Source organism: Phasianus colchicus, chromosome 12 (genome assembly GCF_987193195.1).
Source record: "Phasianus colchicus chromosome 12, bPhaCol1.hap1.1, whole genome shotgun sequence".
In the NCBI taxonomy this organism is placed as follows: Eukaryota; Metazoa; Chordata; class Aves; order Galliformes; family Phasianidae; genus Phasianus; species Phasianus colchicus.
This window is the reverse complement of record NC_143447.1, coordinates 4,547,602-4,573,029: the sequence shown is the minus strand read 5'-3', so window position 1 is coordinate 4,573,029 and position 25,428 is coordinate 4,547,602. Positions and strand designations below refer to the sequence as shown.

The following is a 25,428-nucleotide window of genomic DNA, read 5'->3' as shown; positions in this document are numbered from 1 at the left end:
TTCTATTTTTCTATGAAAATTATTGGCTATATTAAAAAAAAAAAAAAAAAAAACACATAACATGGCATGCATTGTAAAGCTGGTGTGAGACATCTAGTAGCTCAAGTGCATGTTAAATGCTTATACTTGTGATATTCTGTATCTTTTACTGGGGAGGGAAGTTCATTACTAACAATCTAATGATTAATAGACTTGAAATTTGGAGTTGAATTAATCCAGTCACTGTGGGAATATTTGGGTTATGACTTAAGACAGAGGCTTATTAGGAAACTAAATGAATGTGTTCTTCAAGCCTGGACTGAACTTTTCTCCCATAAAATCATTGGAGATTTCAGATAAATGTTTATTTCTCTTCTGTGTTGTTTTTTATTGGTTGTTTTTTGTTTTGTTTCCTTTTGTAATTGGTTTTGCCTGCTTTCATCTACTCGTGATTGGCTTTTGTTCCTTGAAAGTCAGCATGTTTCAGTGCATGGAGTGTTAGTCACAGTTGTTTCTATCTGGGGAGAAACCAGGGCTCTTAGATTTATTACCAAAATCAGGAACAGTACATCTTTGAAGTTAGGGCATCCTCTAGGGGTATTTATCAACTGCTGTTAGTGATATGACACTCAATCCCTAAATTCATGAAACTGCATTATAGGAACAAAATTTGACCCTTCATGTATGGTCAGTGAATAGAATAGATGAATAGAATCTGAAATTAGAATGAATAGATTTGAAATTATGTGAATTTAAGCAGTGCAGACGTTGTAGGAATATCTGTGTTACAACTTAAGACGGAGGAATATCAGGAAACAAATTGGATATATTTTTCAAGACAAACCTGAAATTTTGCTTCATGAAATCAGTAGTGATTTCATTTAAATGTTTGTGGGCCAGCATAAGTTTAAGCATGTTTCTTTTTGCCTCAGGACAATGAAAATGAATGAGAACTCTGGTATGAACATGTTGCTGATATCTCTTATGTACTGCTGATCTCTTCTGATCTAGAACTGTGTGTTACTGAGTTACTGAGATCATCGTTTCAGATACCAAAATTGTGGGGAAAGAAAATAGGCAATTTTAAACAGAAGACCACAGAAGAACAGCTTCAAAGTCATTCTGTTGTGTTTGGCTTACATTCTCACTGCTATTCTCTATCATTTGGTGATATTAAGGCTATTTAGGGTAATTCTCTTGCCAAACCACTGCTGTGATGTCTGTCATACTTCCAGATCCTGTGACCGATCAATTCAAGCCACAAAGAGAATTTTCTGGTAAGCCTGACTGTTCAGGAGTCATCTCTGATCTCTTCAAAGTCATGTGAGTAGCTCCTTATTATCCAACAAGATCAGTCATATTTTGGTTTGTCCAAGATCTTGTTATCTAAAAAGAGCCTGGATGCAAAACTTCCTCTTGAGGAGCTTCCTTTTCCACTAGAAAAACTGTAAATAGGCTGAGCACCTTCTAGACTAAATGATTTGTTGAGGCAATATAGGCTGCTAGTGCTCTTGTACCAGAGGAGATCAGAGCCTTTTCAGATCTTCTTCCCTTTCTTAAGGGTAGCGGTCACTAAGAAGAGGACCTTCAACATGTAGTCCTTTTTTAATAGTGTTTGCTAACAGCAGAGTTCACTCTTTGGTCCTCAGGTAGATTTATAATGAGTAAATTCATTGTGTCAATAGATAAACACAACAAATATTCACTGTATTCAGTTGTTTCACACTCTTCTTTTTCTATGCCTAACACGTTGGGTGGGTTTAGATGTATTAATTGCCTTTTGAGTGGAGGGAGGGATGCTGGCAGCACTGGGTTTTGCAGAGAGATATCTGGTGAGACACATTGCAGTGGTATCAAGGTGCCAGCAAAGATTTGGATATGTGTGAATGTGTACTGGAAATGTGGCTAGAAAGATGCCAGACATCGCTCCACAGAAAAGTCTAACTCCTGTGGTAGAGAAAAGAACCTCATTGAGCAAGAGCAAGATGTAAAGCATTAGATAACAACTGATTCTTTTATTGACAGTATGAAAGATACTGCTGCAAAAACAAAACAATAAAGGTTATGGTAGATGCGCTCAGATTTTCCTACAAGGTAAATGCTGGCACAAATCTCAGGGTCAGGAAATCCTGTGCTACTTTCAAATTCTTAGAGAAACTCTGAAAATACATAAATTAAGAAAACGATCTCAAAGTATTTTTGTTTCCAAGCCAGGACTATATTATCTGTAGTTGTTCCCTGCTAGTAAAAGTTAAGCACAAAATTCATACAGCAAAAGCCACTGTCTACTGAATACTAGTGTTCTGTGATGCTGGGATGGCCTTGCTCTGAGAACAAGTTTCCCTAAGTGTTGGAAGGGGTAAGTCAGACTGCAGTGATACTGTTGGTAATGATAGTAGGACTCACTGAATTACAGGATTACATTTGAAATAAGGTATGCTCAGTTGTTGCTTTGGTCCCTTCTGATCTTGCAGATGCAGAGATGGTGGCCTTTGAGACTTCTGTGTATTTCTGAGAAGCAAGGCCACCTTCAGAGTTGAAACATAAACACATGCTATAACCAGAGCATGTTGAAAGCTGTGACTTCATTTCTTGGAACTTTAACAGCTGTATAGCTCAAAGACAAATAACTCATCCCTGGCTGGTCCATCTCATAACACAGACATCCAGAAAATGTCTGGCTTTTTTTTTTTTTTTTTCACACTACTTGGCATCAAATTCTTCTGATCTTGTTCCCTACTAGACTAAGAACATATAGAGTCTGTTTTTGAGGAGTAATATTGCATCTTGCTGAAGGTTTGTTTCCACAAGTGTCACATGGTCCCCGGAAAATTATTTTTTCCTGCAGAAATCCCTGTGTTCAGAAATCTTGAGCTGGCAAACCACAGCATTTCTAAGGGTATAAATTCTGATATTGAAAGGAGAGGGAAGTGTCATGGGAGCAAGGTGGAGATTTTTTGCTAGAGAGTCTGAGAGAGGATATGAAACTGTTGCATAAGAACAGCAAGAAGGTAAGTACAGAATTGGGAAACAGAGCTATTTAAATTCAGAACAGTTAGCATAAGAAGAATTGGTATGTACTGGTTGTGAATGAATTTACATCAGATGATATTTCATGGCCATCAGAGCAGGAAACACTGGGCTTGTCTTTAAGTATGGCTAGAGGGGAGTAGCAGTCAACCTTCTTTTCACATTACAGCTGAGAAACAGGTTTAGACAGTCAGGGCCCTTCTGCTTTTTTCTCTTACAAATTGACACTGAAATGTGTGATAATAAGCCAGTGCTATTTTCACAGGTTAATCAGCCTGAAATCTAAACAATTTCCCCTTTACTGTGGGGGCTGTGAAAACTTAATTGAGCTCTTGGGGAATAGTGTTCCAGCATGATGCTGTGCTTGCTCCATCCAGTGGGACTGTATTTCATGGTGACGTGGTTCTCACACACATCATGTGAAACAATCTGTTCTGTAAGACCAGATACAACTATGTTCTACATGGCTGAAGTTAGTGTTCAAGCCACTTCTGCTGTCTGCTGTAATCTTAAAAGTAGTGTGGACTTCAGGACCCTACTTGTGCTTGCAGCCAAGGCAAACTACAGACAATTGCATTAATGCATTCGGTTCATCTCTCTGCAAGTACCCATCACTGAATGTTTTCAGATTCCTTCATCCGATCTGCCATTTTTAATGGACTTGCCAATGCTTTCCTGGAGGTTCCTGCAGACTGTGTTGGGAGTTGATTTAACCAACTAGACAAGAAAAAACAAGAAGATGCAAATTACTGCAAAGAATATCTTATAGGATTCCTTTCATGCAGTTCTGGATTTTATAAGCTGCCCTTTACTTCCTTACAGTTATGGCGGTGTTGAAATCTTTACCCTTCTTCTCACAGCCTGGCCTACTCTTAGGAACTTTCTTCCATCTTATTCTTTCACTTACATTATTCCCAAAAATCAAGCATGGAGTCTTGAAGCTGAGGACAAGACAGAAAGGAAGATTACTTGAGTGAGAGCCTGTAGGCAGTGTGTTTGTAACTGGGTGCTTCTCTGCTGCTGCTGCTGTGCTTCAGTGCTTTTAAGTCCACTGTTTTTCTTAAAGGGGACACTTTCTAACAAAGCCTGAACTGTTGTTGAAAGTTGCATTTCCTGCTACAAAGAACTCTCAACCAAAACATAAATCAAAACAAGAGCAAACTCAGTGTGGACTCTGGCAAAGATTACCCTCTCTTCATATATAAAAGGGAAGCATTTAGCCTGACCTCATAAAGGAGAGAACTTAAAGGACTGTTCTGTGCTTTGAAATCTTACCCTCAATAGATTGGAAATAAAATGCTGACATGGGAATTTCAGCAGCTCATTTCATGTTCTGCTCAGCCCACTGTACTTCCTGAACATGAACTGGCCATTGCCTCATCCCACGAAAATGAAGGTTATGGGGTCACTGGTTGCTTAGTAAGGAATTTCTCAAGGGTATAGAACAGTGCCCAGAATAACATTTAACAAGGTCTGGAAAATGATGACTGCTACAAGCAGGGAGCTCTTAAAAGTTTTCAGAAGCACACAGCTCTACAGACTACAGAAAATCTTTTAGAAAATCTGCTTCTAAGATCCATGGAGAGAAATAGCTGAGGGAGAGTCTAAATGACGTTGCTTGTAGCTTAGTAACTTAATGTATCACGTGAGCCTGTGCTATATGGGGAAGAATAGTGTCAAGGTTCTCTTGATCCTATTTGCTTCCAGAATGTGTCAGGCAAACTTGTCATATGCAGCCAACACCTCTACATACAAACCGTACCTGGAGTGCAGGTATGGCTGAACTGTCACGGACAACACAACTGTCTCTTCCCTTGAAAATGCTGTATATTCTCTATATGTGCTGCAAATAACTCCTTTCTTCTAAGGAAAGAGTGCTATCTGTTTTCTCTGGATTGTTTACCCAACCATAGAGGATAATTCAATGTCTTAGTTCTCCAATTGTAAAATGCACCATTTCACCATGGAATACAGCCTGGGATTACAGGCAACGTCCCACCAGCTGGGCAAATGCAGTAACAGATAAGATTCAAATAACTGGTATAGAGAAGTGCTCTTACTGTAGAAACTCGAACCTGTTTTACTAAGGCTCTCCCTCCACTTAACTCTGGTGATGATTTGACTGTGAACTTGGAGGCTTGCCCTGAGCTCTTCAATAGAGCCTCTCTCCTCTCAGCCATGCCTGGTAGTGCCGACAGTTCTTGTATGCCTGAGTGAATGACCCACTTCTGTTGTCTTTTGCATTCACTCACTGAGGGAGTGTTTTACTTGAACACATTTCCTGCCTATGTCGATCTGTTCACACTCTCTCTTTGCCCTCGGGAGGGAGATAAACTACTGAGGAAGTCATTGTTTCAGGAAGTCATTTTGGGTGAAGATTGCCTGTTTCGCTTCCTGTTTGTTGCTTGCCCTTGGACTGAACATAAGAGAAAAACAAATGTAAGCTCTATAAATCCTAAGCAGTGTTTCTGGGATACTGGTGCTTGAAACCACTGAACTTGGCTTTGCTTGAAAGGAGCTGCAAGACTGAGGGAAAGGAAGAAGGAAGTAGAGAAACTTCATTAGATTTGTTAATGTTGCTCTGGGTTCCCTGCTTCCTCTCAGAGCTGATTTGATTTGTTAGCACCACTGTGTGGGCAGCAAGGTGGTCTGAAACCTGCAGTCTTCCAAGCAGGGTTTGGACAATGGCAGAGCACATAGTTAGGAACTTCATCTTGGGCATGGAGAGCAGAGGCTGACAGACTGCACAGCTAACTCATGGCCACAGATGCTATCATGCTGTCCAGCTGTTAGGGGTGTGCAGTGCATAGCAACATGAATATTCCTTTTCTCCATGGAGCAATTCTGACTTCTCCCATTCCTGTCTTGCAAAGCGAGCTGGTCCTAGCAGCTACAAGAGCTGCTTCTTGTGCTACTTCACTTGATTCCACAAGCACAGCTACTATTCATCTCTTCTTCAGCAAGCAATATTGAACTGTCAGTTTTTCTCCAGGAAAAGTGTAAAACTGCAAATATATTAGTGATCACAGTTTCAGTTAGTGCCCGTGTTCTAGTAGATAGATGAAATGTCTATAGACAGGCAAAATGAGTAAAGCCTGAAAATATTTGTGGATATAATTTTTGGCCAACAAGACCGTTTTTATAATGGGTAACATGAGAACAAAAAGCACAGGGCAGCATAGGCCTTGGAAAGCTGGAACTTAACACAAAATTATATATTGCATGTTTTTTTTTTTTAATGTAAGCAGTGTTTAACTATGATTAGAAGAAATCTAAAACATCTGCAAGAGCTCTTAAATCATGGAAAATGGGAAGAATTCGGCTAATGCTGGGAGACAAAAGAACAAATAAGTGGGTGGAACTTATGGCTCTGCCTTCATATGCCAAACATGCCCCTCTACTTGTTATCACTAGTGCTAAGCAGAAATTGTCCTAAGCAGAAATGACTATGTCATTGTGCAGAATTTCCGTTAGTAACTTAAAGTTCCCAAGCCTGAGAGCTGAATTTCTTTCACCATTGAGCTGAATGGTTCTTGGCAATTTTCTATTTTCTTACAGAGTACAGAAAATGGCATTCGTTTTTCTTAGTAGAGTGAGACGTTAAGGTTAATGATACACTTAGCGCAAAGAGTAAATTTGGCCTCACATCTAAACTGCTCTTTAAAAAAAAAAAAAAAAAAGGCTACATAATCATTTGAGAAACTAAATAAATGTTAATGCTAATTTTGGTTCTTCTTAGATTATTTTCTAACTTCTGTTGCTTCCTCTTCATTTACATCCCCATAAGATATTTTGGGTGAAGTAGGCCAGCCAGTGAACATTGCATTCTTTTAACATACCTTGGAATAGTTCAGCATAATGCTTATCCAAGCTGCTCAGTATCACAGCTGTGTTCCACTCCTGCCCCCTCCTTGTGATACCCAGGAAATGAAGCAACAGATAGCTTCTTCCTTCCCCCACATTTGAATTAAACCATTTTTCTTATTTCTGCTGTACAGCTCAGAATCAACTGCTCTTATCACAAGAAGAACACAAACTAGGGGAGTTTCTCAGCTGTGGTAACCTATAGTATTAACCATGGTAAAGAGATGGGAAGGCCTTCCTCAGAAGCATTTTGTTTTCAATACGACATCTGGTGTCCAGTCTCCCATTTAGGACTTGAGTATCTCCAGCCTGTGCTGCTGTGAGAAATCCAGCTGTGCAAATAGAGGAAGATAACACTAAGTCTATACTTTCTTTCAAGTCACAGCTAACTCTTTTTTGAGGTACAAATCATTGCCGTGATAAGAAAGGCAGAGATTCATTTTGTATACAAGTTGATTTTATTTACCCTTTTCTCCATTATAAGACTGATCTGGATGTCAGTCTCACACATCTATGTCCCTATTCTGAATTATCTGCCATGTCCAAATTGAAAGACTGACCATTACAAATGCTAGCTTGAAAGCCAGCAGTTGTCATCTTGCAGCACCAGATAGCTCTGCACAAGCTGTGAAAGCCTTCCAAAAGCAGAGCTGTGCAGACTTGCTTCTTTGCATGTGCCAACATACTGACCCTCTGGCAGGGGCTCAGAGTTGCTTCTGTACTGAAGACACCTCCAGCTATCACACTGCATCCATCCAAGCTACTATCTTTATTTTCTTTAAAGGAGGGAGGAGTCAGGGTTAGGTACAACTATTGGTAATTTGAGTGGTAAAAATGCAGAGGGAAGAGCTGCAGTTGTAAAGGTTCTCTGTTAAAAACTTTTTTTTTTTTTTTTTTTGTGATGAGGTGAACCTACTGCTCCTCAGGCACATGCAACTCCCGAGGCATTCTGAGATGCTGAAGCAATACCATATTTGGCCACTTCTCTTCACAGTCCTTCTGTAGCTGTAGAGAAGGCTTATGAACATGCTAGCATTCCTGGGTTGCTGCTCGACATGCATTAGAGAGATCTGCTTTCCATCTTCAAAGCTGTCAAGCAGCTTTTAAGAGATACTGACTGATTTAAAAATGAAACAGAAAAATGACTTTCAGTACAATTTAAGTCAGTCCCTGTGCATTTCTCCCTCACTAAATAACATTTTCTCTCAGTTTCTAGTTTTGAACTTGTATCATATTTTCTTGCATAAGATTTTAGGGGCTACTCCAAATGACAGTAGTGCATAGTAATCTCTGAATGATGCAAGTCTGAGACTCTGCAACTTAACTGTATTTAAGTGTTATAATTTTCTTCCATAGTTGATCAGGGAGTTTTGACTTTCTTCCTAGAGAAATATGGTATGTAAGGAAAAGAGGGAGTCATACAACTCAGGGAAAAGCCTGGAATAGCAGTATGTCACATTTTATGGTTTTAAGGAAACTTCTTTATGCTACAAAATAGAAAATCATATTGTGGACCTGAAGTGCTTAGTAAGGAAGGGAAAAAATTTGGAATGTAACTCTAGTAGTCTTAAAGCTCTTTATGCTAAAGAGTGAGTGATGGAATCAGGTTGGAGAATAGTAAGTGGCAAGTGTATATAAATCTACTTCTTTGCTCCTAAAACGTAACAGAAAACAAAGCTGGAGACCAGGAAAGTCTCACAGTTTTTTTTTGTGTTTAATAGACCTCAAACCCTTTGTAATTTCATCAGATGCCTCTTTAAAAGTGATACTTGGCTTTAGAAACTAATGTCTATTTGCATGCATTGGTACCAGCCCCATCTCTAGAAGCTGACTTTATTGCTTGCTGTATGTTCTTTATTGCTTGCTGTAGTTTCTGGGGCCCTGGTTGGCTTTTTCTCAGTGGAGAAAGAATCAAACCTCTATTTTGTACAGTGAGTGTTTTTCCTGAAAGAATGGAAGAAATTTTGAGCACAAAGGATTATGTCTTAATTCTCTTGCTGCAGGGTATAGCCCTGGGGAATAGCCCTGTCTGAGACCATCCTCCAATTACGATGCAAACCCTTCTCAGTCCTCTGGAGTTAGACACCCCAGTGAGGTCTGAGGCCAGTGCACCTTGAGCAGCAGTCAATTCCACGTTTCCAAGGGAGAGTGAAGAAATTTTTAGGTGATGTCTCAGTGAGCTAAGCATTGTAAGTAAGCATTTCTGAAGATTGCTGAGTCAGAATGAAAAGAAGGCATTTGTATAAGGGGATCTTATTAATATTTTTAAACATCTTAAGCATGGCAGTCAAAGGGACATGGCCAATCCTTTTCAGCGGTCTGTGGGGACAGGACAAGGGGAAACGGCCATAAACTTGAGCATAGGAAGTTCCACACTAGTATACAAAGGATATCTGTGACTTCTTCACAGTGAGGGTGACGGAGCATTGGAATAGGCTGCCCAGGGAGCTTGTGGAGTCTCCTCTGGAGATATTTAAGATCCATCTGGATACCTACCTGTGTAGCCTGCTGAAGGGAGCCTGCTTTGCAGGAGGGGTTGGACTTGATGATCTCTAGAGGTCCCTTCCAACCCCTTTGATTCTGTGATTCTGTAACTTCAGTGTTATGCCTGAACATTTTTGACCTTCATAAGAACCATACAGTTGGAAAGGCTAATGAAATTTCTTTGCCTTTTTACCACATAGCATTTTTGAAAGACTCCTGCTTCTAGTACAGGACATCAATGTAGTCTGACACTACATAATAGCTTTCTACAAAGATTCTATGCTAACAACAAGTTAAAAATATTTACTGGGCCTATAAAAATCATTTTGAAAGGTTGAGAGTTTTCATTTTGTCAGTTTGGTTTCCTTTAAACAAAACTAATATCATAGAGAGAGGTCTCTTCAGGAGCAGGGAAAGCCTGACCATAGAAAGAGGAACTCTTGTTTCACCAGAGAAAAGGTGGCTCATGCTATCCTGCCATCTCTTACTTTACTGCATCCAAGTCTGGGACCCCCAATACAGGAAAGATGCAGAGCTTTTGGAGAGGGCCCACAGGAGGGCCACAAAGATGATCAGAGGACTGGAGCACTTCTATGAAGATAGGCTGAAGGAAGCGGGCTTGTTTACCTTGGAAAAGAAAAGGCTGCAGGGAGATCTCACTGCGGCCCTCCAACATTTAAAGGGAGTTTATAAGCATGAGGGAAATCAACTTTTTGCAAGGGTAGATAGTAATAGAACAAGGGGGAATGGTTCTAAACTAAAGGAGGGGGGATTTAGATTAGATGTTGGGGGAAGTTTTTTACTGGAAGAGTGGTGAGGTGCTGGAACAGCTGCCCAGGGAGGCTGTGGATGCCCCATCCCTGGAGGTGTTTAAGGCCAGGTTTGGGCCCTAGGCAGCCTGGTCTAGTACTTGATCTAGTGACTGGCAACCCTGCTTGCAGCAGGAGGGTTGGAAATTGATCCTTGAAGTCCCTTCAAACCCAAACCGTTCTATGATGATTATATTTCATAGCCATGTTCAGTTTTGTGACCACCTGCAAGTTTTAACTTACCACTTCAATGGAATAAGCAGTCTTAAGACTCTCATTATTTAGATAGATAGGTACAGGTATCTAAAACCTGATGTGGGTGCTACAGGATATAATCCTGTCCCAAGAGACACGGCCATGTCTACAGGCTTTGAAGCGTAAAAGGGTAGATGTATTATTATGTAAGACATGGAGATTCTTCTTTATTTGAAGAAAGGAAGGAGTGGTCCCTCTGACCGAAAGACGCACTGTATCTCGGCCTGCAGATGTTGTAGTGTAGCACTTCTCAAAATACAGCTATAAACTTTGAATGACTCCTGGTAATAGCTGTGGCGTGCAAAGAAAATTAATTCCTTGCATGAAAAGTTTTCTGTGTTAGTTTTTTTTTACTTTTTCCATGTTAGATGGCAAAATTAAACACACTGAAGACTTGAGGAGTGATTTCATCTTACACTATCTTGGTTTCTAGAGAGCTTTGCAGAGGTGTAAATATGAATCTAATTTGGAATTACACCAATCAGTTCTTTTAGAAGAGAGGAGCCCCAGTTTGGGACTCTTTTTTCTGAAGGAGCTTGAATCAGCCTCTAATGTGTACTTATGTTTCATCTCTACAGATAGTTGCAGGTAAACAGGACTGCAAAGGACAGCCCAGCTCAGTGTCACTATCTAGGTAAATGTGCTGGGAATGTTTTCTACAGCACCCTAGAATGCATATCAAGTTAGTAAGTAAAAGAGAGTAGTCTGCTGTGTTAGTATCACTCAGGAGTGTCCCAATTTCCACTTGCCAAGAGTATAAACTTAACCTGGGAAGCAGCAGTAACAGACGGAAGCTTGTTTCCTACCAGGAATGCTGTTAAGAATATCTTTATAGAAGCAAGATACAACACTGGTCGGATCATGATAAAAATAATGCCAAGTTATCTAGTCTAATCCCTTGTCAAATTCCGTATGTCCTTCAGGCAATGCATGTGCAGTTAAGATGTTAATTGGTCAGGGAATGTGCTGGATAAGTTACAACAGTTATTGCTGTTGGAGATATGCTTATCATCCACAGCTCAGTAACACGTTGTCTGGCACTCACTGGTGTCAAGTGTTTTACATGTGTTACTGGGGACAGCAGCTACATAATCTGCTAGATGTAAGTACTAAAGGCCAATGATTGTCTGCGTATTTTCTCTGTAGAAGTCTACCTGCCTCCTGCCAGGACTGGAGGCTCTGGTTGCTTAGAACAAACATGACCAAGAATCTAAAGCAAAGAAAATGTCATTTTCCCCCAACCTCCCAAGAGTTGATTATTTGGGAATGTACATAAGTTGGGTACATCTGGTTTTGAATGCAAGTGGATAGAAGTTTTCTCTTCCTCTCCCCAAACTCCTCATACCTTCTGAAGGAGCGCGGTAGAGAAATTGTGCCAAAGTGCAATAGTGGCTGTTCTGGGGATGGATTTTTGGCCAGATGCTCAACCAGTATAAACTGAAATGATTTAATTAAAATCAATTTAACATAGGTCATGCTAGTTTATGCCATTGCTCTTGGAAAAAGAAAATGTAGAACAGATTTTGGAAAATATAAGGATGAAATCAGTTCAAGCTCTCATGTCATTAGTAATGTTCAGAGAAAAACTTGTCTATGGGTAAACTGCCTGTAGCCAGTAAGCACAAGGTTGGATGACATCACATAGCTGATGTGAAAACTTAAATAAACATTAAAAGCTCAGTATTCACCTTTTCTAGCTCTGGGGCCAGGATTTTTACCGTATATCTTAAAAATATAGTTCAGAAAGCAAAATCCATCAGATTCAGGAATATTCTGGAATTCTACAAATCTGTAATCTTTTTTTCCATTGTTTAAGTAACATACACCCAAAGATTGCCTCTCATTAATACTTCTGCAGCAAACATTCAAGCCGCGCTCTTGTCGCAGCAGCAGAAATCCAGTAGTGATAGTTATCACCATAACTTTTTGGGTACAATCAATGCACAGTGGGATAAGTTTTGCACTAATAAGGCATATATATGTCAGAGGCTGTTGCCAGGTAGGCTGCTAGAGGCAGCTCTAAAATAGCTCCAGACTAGGGGTATTTGGTTAAATTCTGTGCTCTATCTCATTCCAGTGGCCAGTGACAAACAATCCAAAACGTGCATCATCATCTTGCTGTCTGGCAGACCCAGCTTATTGTTGCCACTTGCCTCTTGAGCTGTCAAACGTAAGTAGGCAGCTAGTGGTAGCCATCCGAATGGCTATACGGGAAGCTGGGAAAGAGGCATGTGAGAAAAGAGCAACTCAGATTGCCTCAAAATTCTCTGCATGTCTTGGAAAACTCTGCCAGCTGAAGGCTTTGGCTGTGCTGGTGTTCTGCTTAGGAAGCTTGGATAGCTGAATTTAAACCACAGCCTCAGTTCTGTCCACAACTGAAGCAGAGTGACGATAAGAGGGAGAAGAATTTGCCAAATGGAACAAAGAAAAAGTTAAATCCAAGTGACTATGTCCAGCTGGGTCTTTGAAGCATATATTTAGCCAAAAAGTGGTTGAATGATTGATTTTTTCACTTTATAAAAATATTCACAAATTTTATGACAATAAAAATGAGGTTTGTGACATTCTGACTTACACTAGGGATCCTAGTATGTGAAGTGCACCTGAGTACACGATACTAGGATGCTTGGTGGGAACACTGACAGTACTAAACTGTTGGGTTTGTGGTGCCCTGAGCTTTCAGTGTGACTTTGGATGGCCCTCTCCTTGCACTCCTGAGTGCTATGGATCTCAACTGCTGCAGCATTCGGGCTGTTTTAAGAGCTGGGATTTTATTGTTCTTTTCTAAATATTCAGGCCGGTCTTGGGTATCAGAACTTATCCTACTGTCCTTGATATTTATGGAGCAATGTATTTGCTATGTTAAATCAGAAATATCTACATGCAAATACTGTTTCCTGGGAGGAGACAGAGCATCTTCATTTATCAGCAATATATTATTTTGCTGTAGATTCCTTTGTGACAGCCTACCCATGATGGAAAATTTCTTCTGGTGAGGTATTTAAACATAGGTTTTAATTTTTTTTTTTTTTAATGGAATTTAAGAGAGATTGTGATACTAAAGGCCTGTAAACACTGTTGTGTGTAATGTAACTTTGGCAAAGGCAGATTATACAACTCTGGCACAGAGAAACTCACATCTATAAAAGGCAAGATCTGTCCTTTGTTTATTCCCCAGTAAATCAGTGAAGTATGTCTTGGTATTTTAGCTTCAGCTTAGCATATTTTATTTTCCCTTCTCATTTACAGGCCAGTAAATTGACTGAGTTGACTAAAGGCACAGAGACTGTTCATTTAAAAAAAAAAAAAAGCTGGAAAGGAAACATTTTCTCATCTGTAAACAGAATGGGCAGCATAGTACATTTATGGTGTGGTATTATAAGCTTCAGGTGCCATAGGAAATCTAAATGTAATTTATAGGCACCCTAGGAAGCAATAAACTTGAAATGGCAGTTAGACAAAAGGGAAAAATCAGGGTGTATGTACATAAGAGAAATTACTGATTTAGATAAGATATCATTGACATCTAATGGTACTGAAGATTTCTCTTTGAGAATGGTACTGCACTGCATCACCCATTCAAATGACGCACTGCAGCAAGGACAGAGCATGCAACTTCGTTAGCATTTTAAATCAGCACTGTAGCATTGATGTGAACTTCTGTTAACCTCATTTGCTGTGCTTTTGTTTGTATTGTTGGGTGGTCTTGGGGCACAGAGACTAGATTAGGTACCTTTTAGATGAAACAGAAGCTATGGCCAGACCATCAACAGATATTCAGTCCACGCAAGACTAGAAGTCTGAAATAAAACCTTCTAAAGTAGCTATAGAATAAACTGTGTTGTTTAGTACCAAAAGATTTGCCCTATAAATTTGCTATTTCTGCATACATCTACAGGCATACAGTTGGGTTTGCCTTTCAGTACATACATACATATAAATATATATATGTATATGTACATATACAAAGAGCTCCTGTTTGTCACACTTCTAGATTTATTGGGCTGGACACCTAGCTAGCATAAAGCCAAATGCAGTGTCATTGAAACCAGCTATTATAATCCATCCTAAATCCTGCTGTAGTATTACAGCCAGCTAAATCTGCCAGGTACTGCCCCTTGTTCTTTAAAATAGAAGCTCAGCGAGCCTAAGGGTAGATAATTGGAGTTGTTCTAAGTAGCAGGATTACCATTCCTATAGCTGAGGAACCCTAAATTCAAAGGATGCAGCCAACAGAGAAATCTGTGGTCTGATTACTTCTTTGCCCTTCACCTTGATATGACCAGCAGATTTTCTATATGACAATGTTTTCTTATGCATTGAAATGTGTAGTTCAATATGTTTCTTCAAACTCTCATAAAAAAAAAACCATTAAATGGATTAACTGCATGCAAAAACAAATACCAAGATTAAACCCTGTCGAATCAATACCAGATGAACCTTCAGAATGAATAAAATTCCCAGATTAAAGGATATATTAAAAACAAAGCCTATTAAATGGGATGTTAGTGTTTATCATTAGTGCCTAGTTACCTGAACATGAGCTCCTTTCCTGTCCTTGAATATTGAAATTAAAATTGAAAAAGGGAATGTGGGAAGTAATGAAACTGCAGTTTATAAGTGTATTTAATGTCAAGACACCACAGTCTTGATTTACTTAGTGCTTTCCTCAACCGTAGCTTTCAGAGGTATCTGTTTAACTCCAGATATAATCTGTTCAGCTTGGCTGGAAACTAGTTTCAGTGCTGAAAGAAACTTGCTTTGATATTTATAGATTTTTCCACTCAGATGACTGTGAAGAATTACTTTCAAAAAAGTAATTTTGGACAGGAAGAGAAAGCAAAGGTTCAAAATGAAAATGTCCATTATATTATTTTGTCACAGTTTTGTCTTGTCCTGTCATTGTCGAGGATTAGATTTCAAATAGTCCCAAATGAGAAGGGTAACGTAAGACTGTGTTCACTCACACTTCCTTATTCAGCTTGAGGGAGCAGCTGGAACCTCGTCCCCAGTGAGAAATCCCAAGTATGGCAATGAAATAGCATCTGCCAAGACTGACTGCAGCTGTGAGCTCAGTATGATGCTTTTGCCTCTCTTCAGAAGCTGTCTGCCAAGACCTGTCACTTGCACTGGTATCCTACAGGCGAGACAGAATACTGTGAGACTCTTGGCTGTCTCATTAAGACTGAATTCTATCAAATGATTTTTTTTTCTCCTATCATGTGCACATTTACCATTTGTTTGTTTTGATGATTGTACGAATTGCCATTTGTGGTAGCCATTTGAATTGTGTGAAAATAAACATTGAGTTATATATGCTTTAATGCAGGCAGACAACATTTTAGCACTCAGAGAGGAGAGAATGTACAAGTGCAATGAACGTCAGCTGTTTATAAACTTAATTCACAACAGCAATTGTTTAGAACTGATCTCCATCGATGCTGCAACTTCTGCATGTGCCCATATCACTTATAAGAAAACATGTCATTCAGGAGCCTGAAGAAATGTAAAGTCACGAGCACCCTGGGTCTAATTCTGAGTCATTTACACTGGCATATTTGGAAGTAATTCAACTGTAGTCTGTGAAGTTGTCCTGGTATGAAATGCCTTGTAAAATCAGAATCAAGACTTTCTTGTTGCTAAGGCATTTTAACTGTGATCTGAAGGGAAGTAAAACAAAAACAAGCACAAAACTGCCAGAAGCAAACATCCCCAGACTTGGATTTTTTGGTTCTATCTTGGGAAATGAGCTTACTTCAAATTTAGACCAGTGCAAGCCAGCTTCTTAATCAAATGTTGGACCCCTCCTCTCCACTGCAAGTTCCAATCAAGTTAGCATTTGCCTTCTGTGGAATTTTGGCTAATAGCTTAAAGATCAATCCACCATCTACAAATGACTATTGAGTATGCATAGGACTATGCAATTTGGGAAAATGTGCATACAGTTATCTTGTATGTCATCTTTCCTGCAGTATACAACTTGCATCACATTTCTACTTATTGTTTCTCTTCTGCAGCATACAATATCACTTACAGAACCTTTTGCTCATTTTCAGCAAGCTTATGCTGAATTCATTTAGTAATGGTTGTTGCATAGACTGAGTACTGGTTGCCCTTCTGGGTCCTCTTTGCTTGCTTTCTATTTCCACCATTTCATCCAGTCTGCTTTGTTTGCTTTTTATTCCTTCAGTTTCATTTTTCATGCCTTTCATTTGGCCCAGTTAGTATCTCCAGCCGTGCTGGTTGTATCTCACTCTATCTACTCTTTTATCTGGTCTTTTTTTCCAGATTCCATGACAGTTCTGTAGTACTTACCTCCAAACCCTAACTTAAATGATTCTGAGTTTTTATATAGATATGTTCTCCACTTGAGTCCCCAAAAGCTTTATTTATATAGCCACAGTATAAATATATGTTTCATAGAATCGTGGAATGACCTTTAAAATCACTCATTCCAATCCCCCTGCTATGGGCAGGAACACCTCCCTCTAGACCAGCTTGCTCACAGCCCCATCCAGCCTGGCCTTGAATGCTTCCAGGGAGGGGGTATACACAGCCTTGCTGGGCAACCTATTCCAGTGTCCCACCACCCTCACAGTAAAGAATTTCTTCCTGATATCTAGTCTATATCTACCCTCTTCCAGTCTAAAACCATTTCCCCTCCTCCTGTCACTAAGTGCCCTTATAAAAAGTCCCTCCTCAGTTGCTCCACAATGTCTCTCTACAACATGGAATCAAAATTCTTGCCAGGTTTTCAATGGCCCTACAGGCTCCACAGGGATCCGCTATCTCCCAGACAGATCAGGGCTTCAGGATGGAAACTATTTTAACTTTCAGTCTCACTGCAAGGTGCCTTCAAGCCACACAGCAAGAACCATCATCCATAAAGCAATCAGATCAACTATACTAACCAGTGTTTAGAGAAGAACCCTAGCTAACCTCTTTAACTAGGACTACCAGCCAAAACTGATGGGGAAAAAAAAACTCAGTAAAGCAGGACTTGCTTGAAATCAGAACATAAACAAACAGATGGATTCAGAGTTGAATTTCTGTGCAAGTTTCCAGGCCGCTATCTCACATAATAGTCTAGGTGTAAACACAGATGTATAATTTTCAACTAAGTATTTTTATTTTCTTTTACTTAGTTCAGTCCCACTTTTTAACCAACTCTTCCCTCCATCAGGGTGACTACACAGTTTGGAGGAAAATCTATCCACAGATGTATGGCAACTGGAGTTGTGGTAATTTAACTCAAATAATTAAGACATTTGTGAATGGCAGATGACCTCTCTGGAAATAGGCAATAAATTTTTCTGCAGGCTAATCTCAGAGTGGGCTGGAAGCCAGAAATGCTGCCTGTGTGTGCATGTGTGGCTCATTTCTTTGCCTTTCTCAGAGAAAAACAGATCGGTACAAAATGTCAGCTTTCTAATTAAGCCCTATTTTCATGGGCTATTAAACAACAACAAAAATAAATAAACAAATAAATGAAAACCACCAGAATATAAACCACAAAAATATTTTGAAATGGTATTACCAATTTAAACCATATTTCAGACCAAAAGAAAAATACCGTCATGTTAACTTGCATACCAAGCTTTCAGCAGATACAATTTAAGTGCTAAGTTTTTAACCACTGTACAGCTATATTCATAGGGGAAATTGCATTCGACCCTTTCAAGAGCTTCAAATCCATGCCACACTCAGTCCCATGGTGCTATGGATAGACTTGAAACTGCAGAAATGTTTTTTAATTCTTTTATTTAACTTACGAAACCTCTGTGGATTCAGCATGCTGGACTTCAGCCCAGAGTTTAATATTCAGTCTGTAAGCCTTACAGGGAGAGTTCTGGAAAAAGCTTTTGGCATTGGCAGACTTCTTTTTTACCTGCCCATATTAGACCAAAGAAACACAAGCAAAAGCATGACTCAGGCACTTTGAAAACTCTAAAGTGTAAGAATGCTGGATATATTCAACACAGTGATAGTGTAAAAAGAAGGAAAAAACCCTTCAAATTGCCTAGGGTCCAGGTATAAATCATAGACAAAGTCTTGTCAGGAAATTGAGGGGCAAATTTCATTAATTAGAGTAACAAGACACCCTTCCTTAGTTAAAGTCACCCTTCTAAAATGCAACTTTATCTTCCACATCAACTGAAGTCGTGACCTCTTGCAAGTTGGAAGGTTAGCTGGTAGATCTGAGGTGATTTAAGGTCGGTGACAGACAGCCATAAACAGACAGAGCCTGATGTTTCTTTCCAAACATTTCCTAGACTCCACAGTAAAATTCTAGCAGACAGAATCTCTTTAGTGTTGTTAATTAAAATCAAATGATAGGAGGACATTAACTTATTTCATAAGACCGGTAGAAATAACCTTCTGCAGTGATCTCACTAAAGAGGAGAAGGCTAGAGACCAAAGCTGTCCTTTAGAAATAGCTCTTAACACATAAACCATCCAAGTTTCATTTCCTCAACCTGACTGCCAGGACCTAAGGAAGAGGCAATAAAATTCTAGAACTTGGCAAAAAATTAGATGCAATGGCTCGGCTTATCCATGAGGAAGCAAAACCTGGTTTTAATCCAAATCTAGAAAGAAGCTACTTCATAGAGTACTTTGGTCCCACATGTGAAGATTTCCTAAGCTGAAGACAGGATTTATATTCCCGATTAAAGATGTGAAACTCTGAAAGCACTAGTAATTACTCTTTGTGAGTTCAGTCTAGGAGCATACAGGGCACGTACAGCCTGCATGCAAGTACTGGACAGTGCACCACTCAACCATTTTCTCTGCTTCCTCAGGAATGCTTGCTCACATTCTTGAGTGCCATCTGCTGGCACCTCGTCTGTTCCCTCTGCTGTCTACTAAGCGTGTTATTCTCTGAGGCTGTTCATTGTTTCACTAGTGATTTTGAAAGAGAGAAGACTATCCAAGAGTTTTTAAATATCTAAGCTGACCCATCTCCCCATGCAAACTTTAATTCATAGCAATGCTATGGTGACGGTGAAGTAGACACGTACCACTGGACTATGGTTTGCATGAAGCATGAGTCTGAACACACTGTTGTGGTGCTGTTTTGAGGCTACTAAAAGAGAAAAAATGTAAGACTGACAGTCACTCATCTAATTATTTGCCTGCCTCACTTAAGAAACCTATGAGGGTATTGCTATTTTCATGTGATACTTCAACAATTTTTAAGACACCATGTCTTAGTTCAGTCAGTATGTTATGTGTGGGCATGTGTAGGACACAACTGTCTGTAACATTGTATTTAATCCTGGGAAAAAAAAAAAAGAAAAGAAAAGAAAAGAAAAAACAACTATATTTTGGTGTTAAAACCTACCCTAAATTTGAAGATTTTGTATTCTGTAATTCTATAGATACCAGAAATCACCTTCTCTTCTGCATACATAGCGGTTTTTACAACTCCATTATACTATACAAAAGGTTTATTTTGCTGTTGGTTCAGACATTACACAAGTCTTCAACCAGATTTGCTCTGTGGACAACAGATACTACCAGGCATAATTTCACTGACTGTTCAAGTAACTCTGAGAAGTGGTCACTGTTCTTTCTAAGTTAGTCAACTAGATGAATATAACCTGCAGTTTAAAATCCAGTCTGCATTGCTAACATAGCAGTGAGTTTGGTGTTTCTCCAGAAGTAAATCCTTAAGAATATTACAATGTAACTTACATCTCTCTTTAATACTGTATGGCAACTGCTGAGTCCTGGCCTGAAACTGATGGAGCACCTGTGGAAAGGACCAGGTCAGCCCTGGGAGCACAGGTGAAGGCAATGCAGCTGTGTGACTGGAAGGGGTGGAGCCTGGCTGCACATCTCTTAGACCTCATTTAAGGGCTGACTGCCAGCAGGGAAGGATCTTTGGTTGGGGGATTTCTCCCTTGTGGAGTTTTCCCTGTGAACATAAATCTTCAGAGATGGGTGAGCACTTTTCCTTTCCATTTGTGCTAGTTCCTTTGTTATTACACCTTCTGTATTGTTATTCTACTGCAATGATCTCTCTGACTGTTACAACCATTATGCTTTCAACTCCTCCACAGTTTTGAGGCATGCTATTGGGTATAACTCCCACACCACCTTTACTTTGGCTACCTGTGCTGTACAGGTAAACACAGAGCACAGCAGCACAGGCGTCTCCTCTCTGGAATCAGCCTCAGGAACTCATGGGGCACCATCATGGTCTGATATGAGTCAGTGATTTCAATTTTTTTGAGCTACCACGTGATCAGAACTCTCTGAAAGTTCATGAACATTAAAGTGGGGCTTCTGTTATCTCACAGAAAACAGCTACAGTCAGGTAAGTTACTCCAGAGTAGAGAAAGGAAAGATAGCTACTGTTTCAAGCTAATACAGAACAAATGGGACTTTTATGTCAGTGATCAGAATCTTACCTAAGCTGTCCTTTCACGGAGTGTTTCAGAAGAGGTTTCAGACAGGCTGTGTTCTGGGCTCCATTCATTGCAAGGCTTGATGTATTTTACCAAACTGGAGTCTTTGACAGACAAGCACTGATCCATACAAGTTAAGCTGGGCAAGGACCCGACTCAGTAAAGCCACAGAAGCTGAGATTGCTCCTGCTGTCCACCTGCTAAGCTCACTGTCCTCAGGACAGCATCTGTGCTTGAGCCCTTCCCTTGCACAGGTTAGTGTCTTTGCTCCACCAACATCCATTCTTTGTCTCAGTGTGGATTACATTCTGCAGCAGCTGAAGAGTGGGCACACCTCATTTCTCTGCTCCCTGTGCCAAGGGATGCCAGCTCTCAGCTGGAGGCATGGTGCTTGTGTGGGACCAGTAATGCTGTAAGGCGGTGTGGTGACAGTTTCTGTGGAGCACAAAGCCTGTGGAGCTTTGCATTCTCCCTCTGTCGCTGTCTGAGCCTTACAACAGCACAATGGTTGGTTTTATCTATACACGTTAGATTTTTGTGGCCAATAGCACAGTGTACAACCTAGGTGCTGAGCAAAGCAGCACTTTCATAGCCTTCTCACGTACAGGTCTTAGCATTCAGCTCTTCCTATGTAAATTCCTATGTTGCATCCTCCACCACGCAGGCACACACCTGAACACCTCGGTGTGTCCGTCTGTCCCACCTGCTCGTTGCTCTGCGTGCAGCTGCGCTCAGGACAGCTGCGAGGAGGAGGTGGACCCGCTATGGCCGCCCGGCCTCACGAGCAGAGCGCGCGTTCCTCAGCGCCCAGCCCGCCTCCCGCACTGAGGTGCCGGCGGTGCTGAGGGCGGCCGCCTCTGCAGTTCCCGCCCCCGGAGGCCGTCCCTCCCTCCCGCGGGTGCACCTGTCTCCTCCTCCCGCGCCCCCCGTGTTCTGTGGGCAAAAATGAGAGAGCCGTTGCAGCTTTTCGCGGTGGCTGTGGAGTTAAAATGGCATCCGTCGAGCAGGGCTAGTTTTGGGCTGACAGGATCGGGGTAGGTTTCTGATTTATTAAACGCTATATTGGGATTTTGCTGTGTGGTGGCAGGTGCTGGTTGCACTTTTACGAGCTACTGATACGTAGCTGTCTTACAAAGTTACCACATGTTGGAGCCTCTCCTCAGCCCAACTCCAGGCATGTGCCTGTTCCATGAGCCAGGCTCAAGGTAACTGAAGCCATTATGAAGTTATCTGCTGTCTGTCTTAGTTTTTCAGTATAATTTGACAGAAGAGCGTGAGGCAACAGCAGCACACTGCTCAGCAAGCTCACTGTGTGAGGCTGTCTCTTCAGCCGGCTGGATGTCTGTTACTCAGCAGACCCTGAAAATGGCAAAATATGGAAAGTAAAAAGGGAGGCTTCAAGATCTTGTCTGAGATATGCGAGTCTGTTTATCGTTGCCTGGTTTACCATACAAAAATGGGAGACTTGTGCTCTTTTCTGCCAGAAATCCCTACCCAGTGTAGCAGCAGAGCGATTCTGGTCTCTGCTTGGAATTGCAGTGGGAGGATTTGTTTTTCTCCCCCTGTGCTGTCATTTCTTACACTACTTCTAGGCCAGAGCAATTTCTTGCTTGCTTGGCACAACAGCTGGAGAGGCACTGACCTGTGTTGTCCTCCAGGGCATAAGCATACCCAGGAGTGAGCAGTGCAAGATTTGTCCCATAGCAGGAATTCTACTGGAAAAGAGCTGATTGCTCTTTGACTGTGGTCCCTGTACCAGCATATAACAAGCTGTGACAGGCTGGCTATGGCTACTAGAAGTTCTCCAGCTTCTTAGGAGGTGTTGATCTAGTTGAGGAAGGAACAGTTAAGTGCATTTTGCTGACTCCTCCTGAGGCAGCTGTCTCATTAATTAATGCATTAGTTTCATAATGAAAAAGGAGTGGCTTTCAGAGGGCAAAAGGTAGAGATTATTTGATAGAGAAAGCATAGAAAATGTCGGGACACCTTTTATTCTCTTATTACGCTCCTCTGTTACCATATAGAAAATGTGGAAAGATAGAGCTTTAATGGAAGAAAATAAATAGTTTTCCTTACAGCATTTTAATAACGTGTGTTAACTGTACTTGTAATATGTGCCTTCTGCATTCAGCAAGAGCCTGTCATGGAGAGCAATTCCTGTTCCAATCTAATGCCTTGTCGTTATTATGCCATTGCAACAATGTGATCCACCACGTTGCCATCCTCCAAATAAGATTAAGTTTTCTGTGAATGAAAGAATTAAATGCACTGGTATTTCATGCCAAATAGTGTCTGATCTGGATTCAGCAGCAGCTTGCACTGGCAGCTTTTGCAGGTAAAAATGATGTTTTCACTCTCTATTGTTCAGTTAAAGGACCTCCGGTATAATATTTAAACTGATCTTTATCAGAAATGTCACCCTGAATTTGATATGTTAATTTACATTTTTGAGGAGGGAAAAGAAAGCACTGAAAGCAGGAGTCCCCCTAAACCAACCTCAAATCTCATCCATGCACCTTCTCTTCAACTCTCTTCTTTTTTGAGAAATGTTTTCTGACCCAAATTGACTCCAAACAAATATCCCTATTCTTGACATTTCCCAGCAGTAAGTTTTCTAAGAATTTAATTTGAAATTTGAAGTTTAATCTCACATCTCATCTCTATTGAGAAATTCCTGAGAAGCTTCAAAATATTGCAGAAACCTTTAAAGCCAATGCAAAGTCTTCTGCAGGTCTCAGTAGACACTGAAATGTGTCTACTGGAATGTCTACTTTTGTAAGGAAGAAGTAGGAAGAGGTAGTTTAACTATGTGGAGTAAATTTCATGCTAATAATCTATTTGACAATTTTATTAGGATTAACTGTGGTGACACCTGGTACTGTGTTTCTGAATGTATGCACTAACAATTTCAGAATGATGGAAAGAAAACATTGATACTGTAGATATGGTGTTCTGCCTGCTTCCTGTACGGGTTGTACTGCTTAGGAGGCTGAAAGCTTGCTGTGTTCCCTTACTTGCAGCCAGCCAAGCTTTGCTGTGCTTAGGCACTTTGCAGTGGGCAGTGGGAATTGCAGTTCCACATCCTCCTCTTTGTAGAATAGGGCAAGATTTCAAGTTTCACTGGTGAAACCAGGTTGACTGAAGGACACAGATTTCTGATGAGAAGTATGTACAAGAGCTGACCTCCAACACAAATGCCCACTCCAAAGTGCATTGATGTTCTTGCACAGATTTTTAGACTTTAAAAATCTCATACAATGACAGTAGGAGGTACTGTCAGAAGCTTTGGGAATTCACTTTTCTTTATTGGCCCCTTCCTAGTCTAGGTACAGTATACATTTTTTGTGTATTTGTCTGCTTCCTTCTTGGATAATAGTGTTCCAGAGCTCTCTGCCTGATGCTGATGTGCTAGCTTAAGCTTTTTCAGTACTTTGGGCACTGAGAATAAAAATATAGTGTTACTTGAAACTAACAGGGGAGAGCATTTCCACATGCCCTCTGTTTACAGAGCTCCCCAAACACTGATTTGGACTAATTAGGCTTCTCTAGTTTGCACTGCCCCTCTTGCCTGCGGTGCCTTCACTTGGAGTGTGACTAGAGGAGAAAAAACCATTCCTGCATTGAATATTAAATAGCTTTGTGCGCTGGGTCTCATTCTTTACAAAGTATTTGTTTTGAAACAGCCTTGAAATCAAATCTTATCAACCCTCTACTTTACTTTCCTGTGTGAGTGGGGCCCCCTAAGTATAAGCCAAAAAAGTAAAAGCCTGTACCTGTTTAACAGGAGACGGTCAGAACCAAAAAAATTAGTCTGCAGTGCTAGAAAACCTGGACTTTATTTCTTCCAGCCAGTGTTTGAGCAGCCTTTTTCTATCAGATATGTACCTCAAGGAGGGATGGCTGCATGAAGAGGTGAAATTTTTTCTCCCATCTCCAAAGCAGCTTGAAGCTTTAGAGAATTCCAAATATGAATTGTCTCAAAGCACCTCAGTAAAATGAATACACTTTCCAAAAAACCCGTAAAGCATGCTGCATTTTTGTTATGTACTAATCATTGGAAGGTGGTGAAAAGCATGGCAACGTCTCTTACAAGCAAGCTGTCAAGTGCTATGATCTTCATTTTGAAACGCTGGTTCTGAAAAAGAGCAGAAATGGGAGGCTTTCGACAGATGTTTTCCTCAGAAACCTCCACCTTCGTCCTGGTTTTCATCTGGCAACCAAAGTTTCAGCGTTTGTACCTTCAGTCTACTTAAGAACGTGTAGTCCAAAAACACTCTGTTTTGAAATAGCTTCTGAAAATATTAATTCAGACTCCCTTACATCACCCTGATTCTGTCAGTGAATGAAAGGCTGTTGTTCTTCTAAGTCAATAGAAATTCTTAGACTCGTGATATGAATACACCAATGAATTCAGCTCTGAGAGGCTACTTCATTGCAAAAGCTCTCTGATAGGTGGGAAAACAAAAAAAAAAGCTTTTTTTAGTTAAAACTCTTTCAAAGTCTGGTGAAAGTTGGCTGCTGTAACTTTTGTCAGAGTATACATTTTATACAGCTTGGACTGCTGTGGGTCTTGTTGCAACAAGTGATCTGGGATT

The 25,428-nt window shown here is 40.5% G+C and overlaps 2 long non-coding RNA genes across 2 annotated transcripts in view; one reads left to right on the top strand and one right to left on the bottom strand.

Annotated features, from left to right (window-relative positions):
- LOC149916244 (uncharacterized) overlaps positions 1-20,923 on the bottom strand; it is a 35,397-nt gene extending 14,474 nt beyond the window's left edge. The window contains exon 1 of the long non-coding RNA XR_016470288.1: positions 20,837-20,923. This is a non-coding gene — a long non-coding RNA (uncharacterized LOC149916244). The remainder of the gene's footprint in view (positions 1-20,836) is intronic.
- Positions 20,924-21,719: 796 nt separating this feature from the next.
- The window catches only part of LOC116244611 (uncharacterized), a 44,750-nt gene continuing 41,041 nt past the window's right edge, over positions 21,720-25,428 (top strand). The window contains exon 1 of the long non-coding RNA XR_004170228.2: positions 21,720-21,867. This is a non-coding gene — a long non-coding RNA (uncharacterized LOC116244611). The remainder of the gene's footprint in view (positions 21,868-25,428) is intronic.